The 9072-nt window shown below is 36.6% G+C and overlaps 1 pseudogene; it reads right to left on the reverse strand.

The window, feature by feature from the left end:
- Nucleotides 1-4218: 4218 nt before the first annotated feature.
- Nucleotides 4219-5070, reverse strand: LOC104586198 (monothiol glutaredoxin-S2 pseudogene; annotated as a pseudogene).
- Between the last annotated feature and the right edge of the window lie 4002 nt (nt 5071-9072).

Here is a 9072-nt window from a genome sequence, read left to right on the forward strand (position 1 = left end):
CGCGAGCACCCCTAATCGGATATACAATTAATAGTGTTGGATTGGATTCAGATATACCCTGATTCAAGTCCGATCTGATCCGATCCATTTGCATACCTAACTTTGATACTGTGCCTCCTAATTTAGAATGCAGGCCGGCCATAACAACTACTATATATCATTGGCCAAAAATGCTATCTTATCCACCATATTTTGCTGAAAAAGCTTCAGCCTTCATCCTTGAACCGTGGCCTCTGGCCTCAAATCATTATCTCTGTCATTGCACTTCGCTTTAAATAAGTTCGTCATGTCTAGGCTGCATTTGTCATTCCTTATTTTAAGGATTTACCACCTTTTTACAGTTAAAATGTCCTTATGAAAACTGAATTTTTAACAGCAAAAAGTAGATAAATCCTTAAAATAAGGAATGCCAAATGCAGCCCTAGTTAAATTCAGGAGGGCTGCGTTAAAGATTTAGTTAAGCTAATTCAGCTGCTATGAAACGCTTCGGTTTAGCTGTTAGAGGAGGCTGAAACGAACAGCCTTTCAAATAACTGATTGATAGACAATTTGGGCTCTTTGGATTTTTCACCAAACATGATTTATAGGCAGCAAGGATCAAAATTTTGATGTATCAAACATATTGTATTGTATCTTTTGGATAAATTGGTGTTTCGAGAACCCTCTCTTCTTAATAAAAAATATATATAAAAATTTATCCAAAAAATCAATTTTTGAAAAAAAAATAAAAAATATATTATATAAAAGCACATGGTTTTTAGTACCCATACAGAGATGTATCAAATACTTTGGACCTTGATAGATGGGAGTTTCCCATTATAGATTATCTATATATGACCCACCTCAGAAAGCAAGGAAGTTGTTATTATTCTTCAATCTCCCAAACAGGTACTAAGTTAAATCTATATATCTATCTATATAAACTTGGGTTGTGATCACAACTTGTGATTAGGGGTAACCGAAACATGGGGTATTTTTTCAAACTGAATCGATCTGATCGGTTTTTAAATATCCAAACCAAAACCGAACCGGTGACCGGTTAATCGCGGTTCAGTTTTTCGATTTTTTTTAATGCATTAAAAAAAAAAACTTAAAACTATCGGTGGTTGTTGTCAATGTCGAACTGGTTGGTGCTGGTGGTTGCTGTTGACTGTCGCCTGAAGTGAGAGCTTGAGAGGTAGCGCTTGACGGAGGCGCAAAGAGGGGAGGTGAGAGAGAGAGAGAGAGAGAGAGAGAGAAGAGAGATACAAAGATCAGAGTCAAAGATGGAATTGGACCATTGGTGCTTGCTTGTCGGCGAGGTGGCGACCGGCATTGCTGCTTGGTGCTGCCGCGCTGGTGGTTGGCGCGGGCCACGCGGCTATTTGGAGTGGGGAATACGAAGAGTCGAAGAAGAAGCAGAAGAGTCAAAGAACAAGAAGATTAGAAGAGAAGAGCCGGAGAAGAAGAAGAAGATTAGAAGAGAAGAGTCGAAGAAGAAGAAGAAGATTAGAATAGAAGAGTCGAAGAACTGAGAGAGTGTGAGACACAAGAGGAAATTGAGAGACTGGGAGAGAGAAAAGAGAAAAGACTGAGAGAGTCTGGCACTTTGGCAATCTGGGGAAAAGACAAAAGAGAAAACCAATGGAGATTGGAGACTGATAGTCTGGTAGATTGCCAAACTTTCAATTGAAAGGTTCAAATTTCAAAGAGAAAGGCTAAAAGTCTCTTAGACTGCCGAACTCTTTTATTCGATTTTCAAAAAAAATAATATAATATATATAATATTATATAAATGTAAATTATTGTATATATATTGATCGGTTCGATTAACCGCTAATTTTTTAAATGATTAATTGAAACTGAACCAAAACTATCAATTTTTTAAGAATATCGAACCGAAACCGAACTGACCGATTAAATTAACCAATTTTTTTTTTCAGTTTTGATCGGATTTTTTGATCGATTCGGTTTTTCGGTTTTTTTTCTCACCCCCACTTATGATTGACGCCTGTTTGAAGGAATTAGAATATGCTACTCACACAGATAACCTTACAACGACCTCATATACACATCCCACCATATTTATGAGAATATCTTTTATAAATAATAATACATAAATACGGGAAATTGGATAATGAAGAACGGGCTCGGATCGTGGCATCGCATTCGCAGATAAAGTAGCAAGGAATTAGGATCTGTTGAGAGAGAGAGAAAGAGGAGTAAGGCTATAGTGGGGAAAAGTAGAAAATTCTGTAGCACATCATGTCAACTTTGAAGCATGAAATGTTACAAAGTTATGAAAATGGAGTTCACTTTCCTTCTTGCGCTACCTGAGGTCTGTCTCTTTCTGGGGCTGACGTTGAGGCTTAGTTATATATCTTAATATCTTTATCAGAACCGCATGAAAGGAGAGTGAAACTCAATTCCTCTCAAATTCCACCGATACGATGTGGCCATCTTATTAGGGCCTCACCATATCCCAAATCCCTGCGGCCCAGCATAACAGCTGAAATGGTTGAACACAATGCATGACTTGTTGCCTTAATTAGTGTTACTTTTGAAAGCATTAAAATCTAAAGCCAAACAGTTTTGACTTTTGAGTCTCCCTTCCAACCCTAAAATTAAGGTGATGTTTGACAAGTTTCTTGGGGTGGTCTTTTGGGTTTCGACAAATTTGAAAAACCAAAAATTTGTTTTTCTTTTGTTTGGTGACCAAAAGATGTGTGCAAAATCTAAAAAGACTTAAAATACCAAACTTCAGGAAACTTCAAATGAAGCTTTTTAATATTTTCATGTGATAAATAGCCTTTAAACATATTTTTTTACTAAAAAAAAAGGAAGATCAAAACTACTTATCAAAAGGTCCTTTATCTTTAAATATAAGACCCCGAAAGTTCAATAGGTCTTTTGACCATCTGGGTTGCTCGAAAATCTTTCTAACAAAACGTGCCAAACGACACCTAAGACTTTGTGATTTTGGGCTTCAAAGCACAACTACCCAAATGCAAGCTTGATTCTCCAGCGGCTCCTCTCCTCATGTTTGTCTTAATTGTTGTCTTTTATTCATATAGAGAAAATCAGTTTCCAACTTTCCATGTCATCCCTTATGGCAAAAAAAAAAAAAAAAAATTCATAATCTGGCTAAAACCCAGATTTGGCATGGGTCATGTGTGGGCCATTTCCCATATCAAATCGATATTTTGCTATTCTACCTCAAGAATCAAGATGAAGCAACCTCATTTTATCCATGGTGTAAAAGAGTGAATGAATGAGGAGACAGGTGTGGGTGGTGCTAGTTGGAGAGGATCAGAGGAATGCCAACTTGATTAGAAATGTGCTTGGGCATTAATTCTTTTCTGGATATATACCAAACAGTAAGCTTATCTCTCAAAATCTAAATACCTAGAAAACGTACAAAATTATTCTCTAACATAGTAACATTTGCATGCTTGATGTGGGATCAGTATGAAACACATGCATGCCCAGAATCCACACAGAAAATGGAAAATGGAAAAGAGCTCACAGGATTTGTGGGATTAGTACAAGCAATGGGCTTGGTTTTGTGTTCCAGCCCAGAGGTCCCATCACTATCCCCATCAGGTACCTGTCATTCTCAACTTCATCGGGTTAGGGATGGGGTTATATCTTTCAGGATCAGGACTTTTATCCCTGATGAGATTGAGATCGATGATGGGGATTTGTTTCAAAGTCGAGATTGGGAATGGAGAGTATGATCCCGCTTCGTTGCCATTCCTAATCACTATCCCATGAAATTGATGGGCCTAACATGGGCCATGTTCTTCAAAGCCCAGAAAATAAGGCCTCCCTGGTCTGGTCTGGTCCTCTATTGGGTTGGACTTTCTTATATCAGTACATACGTGAAGCAGGCTGCAGGCAACACACATAGAAGGCTAGAAGCCCTTGTACCATGGTTTTTAAAAATGACTTGGAGACCGAACCAGTCAGGGGTTCAGTTACCGGGTCGAACGGTCGGCCCATGCTAACAAAAAAAATAAAAATGGTCAAAATCGTTCGAACAATTAACCGTTCGGGTCATCGATTCTTTGATCAAAATCAACGGTTTTGGATAAATTTCCGGTTTTGAAGAAAACCGAAACCAGTCACCTAACCTGTTCCTGGTTTTTCCGGTCCCATCCGGTTCTGAAAACCATGCCTTGTACATCTTCAAGTAGAAATTGCGTTGAAGGGGAAATTATAAGCAAATAGTTGGTGGCAAATAAGCAGGACAAATGCCCAAGTTTATTAGTGAACAATACAAGGGAGATACAAAATGAGGGGTTCCTGCAATGCAAAACTCAAGGAAGCTCTACAGAGTGGAGACGATTTCTGAGTTATTACAAGTAACAGAAGTCATAGAGTCAGTGGGTTATTAAAGAAAGATAGCCCCAGCACGCATGAGCAATTCTTTTAGGGAGCGGTCGAGTTGACGGGTCATGACTTCGTTAGCTCCACCCACTAGTTTGCCGCCGATGAACACTGCCGGCACAGACGGCTTACACCCCAGCCCCAGGAGAGCTCTCTCGATTTCCCTCCCTCGAGGGTCCAAATCGATTTCATAGACAACAGGGCTGGCCCCGTAATCACTGAAGAGAGTCTTGATGGCGTGACACATGCAACAGGAGCTCTTGCTGAAGATCACCACTGGCATCTGTGAAGCCAATGCCACCACCCTCTCCATCAATAACTATCCGGCCGGCCGGCGAGAAAATGTAGATTTTCTGGGGATTCGGCAATGCCGAGAGGAGAGATGACCGAGTTTGTTAACGTGGAGGAACTAGACAGAAAATGTAAATAAGCAAGAGAGATATGAACTGAATACACTGAGACTTGTCTACTGCGATGAACTGCAGCTGCCATGGAGCCTTATTTATATATATGGTAGTGAGGGTGGTAGAGAAAAACTAAGGACTACCCTTGTTTTATCACACAGTACAGTAGCGAAGGAATGGCAAATTGCAGATTGACGAGATCTTCATCTGCAGATGTGTGAAATGGAAATAAGAAAAAGGGGAAACCGTACGTCTGTACATTGGAATGAGAATGAAGATGAGCGTACAGATGACAGCTATATATGCAAAGTATGATTCTTAGCAAGTTGCAGATTGACAAAACGCTTCTCTCTTTTGTTAATCATTCATTTTGGGATTTTCGATTTAATCTGCGATAGCAATCTCAGAGCATCGATTGGGTTGAGTTTATCCAATGGAGAGACGCCCTTTTTGTCTGTAATAAGATTCGCATGATCAGGAGAAAGCTATGACAACATTTTTCTGTATTCACCGTTTAGCTGTCAATGAAATGAAATGAGTTCATTGTGGTCTGAACCCCCATTTGGGAAAAAAGTGCTTTGTTGAGATGTGATTCTTTCCAATGGGGTAGTACAAGTATTTTAAAAATCAATGTTTTCGAACCGTGTTTCATGTCGACGGTTGAACCTTATAGGAAACCAGTTCCGTTTTACCCTAAATTTAGTTCTTAGCCAAAAACCATTGAATTGGTTAATGTCTTGTTGATCCGAGTGATCGAACTATTAATTCATTCGATCAGTTCAACGGTTTTGATTGTATTTTTATTTTATTTTATTTCATTGGAATATGTCATTTGTTCGAATCGGATGGTTGAATCATTAACCCAGAACGATTCCAATTCAGGGTTGATTTTTAAAAGGTAAAGTTCCCAATTAGTACCCTGTACTTTGGGCCTAGTGCCACTTCTTTGATTCCCAAACTTTAAAACGCAGCAATTCTGTACCTAAACTTTCAAAACATGCCAATCCAATACGTACCATTAACCAACCATTAATTGGTATGTGAAAAGACAAATACCCTTCGAGTGTCATCTAATTCTCATTATCAACCATCCAAACATTGATAAAAAATGAACAGTACCAGATCCTTGCCTCTTTATGACCAACTTTCTTGAATAGAAGATGCAAGGATTTATGACCATTCATTTTTTGTCGATGTTTGGATGGTTGATAAAGAGACTTAGATGACACTCGAAGGGCATTTGTGTCTTATCAAATGCCACTTAACGGTTGGTTAATGGATGGTATTGGATTAATACGTTTTGAAAATTTGGGGTACTGAATTATCATATTTTAAAGTTCGGGAGACCAAAGCGACACTAAGATGAACCAGAATAGAGGATACTAATCGGACATCTTCCCATTTTTAAAACATTGTTAAAAATTACATATTTACATGGCAGGCTAAGATGAACCCGAAATAAACCCTTTTTCAAAAGGTGGCTGAAAATGCAAAACTTTGAGCATATTCAAAATGGGCTTATGAAAAAAGTAATCGTTTTGGCATATTTTCCAAAATGCGTATGTGATTATTGACGTGATCCCAACCTAAAATAAGCACTCCCCAACGGGGCCTTATAGCAACTAGCAAGGTTTCTTCAAAACAATCTCTCTACAGTTTCAAATGGCACATCAATAGGGGTGAGAACCAAATGACTCCCATCGTCACAAAATTAAACTACAAACCAAATTTTAGATGATTCATGCATATTAGTATTCCTTCAAGAAGATGATTTGGCAATCACTCCCACTAATGAACTCTAGATAGGAATTTCTCTACGTCATTTCACAGATTCATCAACAAGGGAGCCAGTGTGGATTTATTCTATTCTGCTGAGAAAGAAGAACCATAATTCAATATCATTGGTGGGCCCATTTGGGCCAATTAATTTTTTCAGCCAATCACTAAATTCTATCAAATGTTTATTAATTTACAAAATCATAATTAAGTACTTTTTAAATTTGTTTAATTGTTTTTATCTATAAATTTCTGCTGGAAAATTCGAGGTTGATCAAATGGCGTGGTCTCATATCTAGACAAATCTAATATATTCCAAGGCTGTTGAACTTTTCACCACCAATTGGAATATCAAGAAAGGAAAGAAAATTATGCATCTTTTCTTTTTCTTTTCTAAAGTCTATCTAATTTTAGATGGTGATAAGTTGATTACGTACACAAAAATTGTATTTGCAATTTTGCACGTGTATAAACATGAAAAGCTGTTTGGTATCGTTGTGTTAATTTAATATTGAAAATTATGAAAAAATGGATTTAATACAAAGTATAATCTTATAATTAATTGTTTATTTTTGTTTATTAAATATCTTCTAATTAAAATGGTATTTCTTTCAAAAGTGATTTTTAAATTCCTTTGTATGAACATGAAAAGCTGTTTGGTATCATTGTATTGATTTAATATTGAAATTTAAGAAAAATGGATTTAACACAAAATACAATCTTATAATTAATTATTTATTTCTGTTTATTAAATATCTCCTAATTAAAATGGTATTTCTTCCAAAACTGATTTTTAAATTCCGGTGTGTACATTTGAGGTTTACATAGTGGCAAAGAGTGCAATATTGTTGGCCTTAATTACCAATATTTTAAAAATTGATTCAGAATTGGAACCATTTTAACTACCGATTTAACAATCCAGTCAGAACAAACAACCCTTTGTAATTAAAAAATAAAAAATAATTATAAAAATGTTATCCAAATTGAATGTATCAACAATTTGACTACCCAAGTCAACCGGCCACTGATAAAATCAATGGTTTTTGACAAAATAACGTTTTAGAGATGAAATAGAACCGGCTGTCTGGGTGATGTACAGGCTGAACAGTCCAACTGTTCAAGTTAATGACGGTTCGATAATCATAGTCTTAACAGTTGCCTCACACATTTGCAGGTGGAGAAGCCTTGTCGTCTAAAAGCAGATGAGTCCACCGGGTCAGACAACCGGCCTAAAGCAAAGCTGAAAGGTAAATAATTAATTGTTAGGGTTCAGCCAATTGAAATTAGGTGATTTCCCGGATGAGCTGACGTTTGGGTGGACCATTTTTCAGCCGATAAGAGAGTTGGGTAGCATGGTTTTTAAAATTAGACCGGACCGGATGGTCAGACTGAAAAAATCAGAAACCGGTTAGGTAATCGGTTCCATTTTACCTCAGAACCATTATTTCACTAAAAAACTATTGATTTAGCCAGTAAACCGATGATCTGGGCAGTTGAACCGTTTGAACAGTTCGAATCATCCAACAGTTTTGACTGTTTTATTATTTTTTATATTTTATCAGAATGGGTCATTCGTTCGATTTGAACAATTGGATTGTTCAACCCAAGAACAAGACCTTGACCGATTCGTTGTCGGATTTGATTTAAAAAACCTTATTCGGTAGACAGGGAATGTCAATTGACTCAATTTTAAGTAGATTGCACGTGTGAATGGGATAAAGAAGATAGCGGTAAACCCTTATTGGAATTTACCCATTAAACATTGCAAAGAGAAATAGTTAAATTAAAAATTCAAAGTGCATCTTTCTATGACACCTTCGGTTTATATAGAAAATTTAGGTTAGTAAAATCAGATTTTGTTGTCAATAAGAACCCACTTTTCTCTAAACGAATTTGGGCATGGGATCTATATTAATATAAAGCATAAGGCATTGAAATCCTTGTGTTTTTTTAAAGTGAGATTTGGTTGTAGAGATGGCAATTTCTACCTTATCCAGTGCGTATTTGCCCCTATTGGTCTTGATGGGACCCTTTTTTTTAATTTTTTATTTGAATGACGGATTTTGGGGTGGAGATGGGTTTTGGGATTCTACCTTACCCAGTGACTAAACATGACTCTTCCTAATCAATATATTGTTGGAAAGCATATAAATTTTATGTATTAAGTGTTGAACTTAATTAATACCTAACATTTTAAATTTTATATGAAGGATGATTGATAGTTTATATGTTTTTTTTACATGTTTTAATCAAATAATTAAATTTTTTATACTATTTTATTTATTTATTATTTATATATAATAAGAAATAATAAGAAATTAAATATTGATTCTAAACCCAACTCGTCCTACTCTTGAATAGAGGGAGGATTTGGATTCTCAAAATTCAAGCTGCTACAGGTTTTGGGGTGGGTATGAATTAGGAGATTTAGGGAAGTGGGTAGGATCTTGAATTTACAAAACCCTCCCATCTCTATTTGGGTGGACTTGAATTGGACTTTTGTTAACATTTGAAAGGGCTAGAT

This window comes from Nelumbo nucifera, chromosome 4, assembly GCF_055504915.1.
Source record: "Nelumbo nucifera cultivar China Antique chromosome 4, China Antique-T2T, whole genome shotgun sequence".
Taxonomy (NCBI): Eukaryota; Viridiplantae; Streptophyta; class Magnoliopsida; order Proteales; family Nelumbonaceae; genus Nelumbo; species Nelumbo nucifera.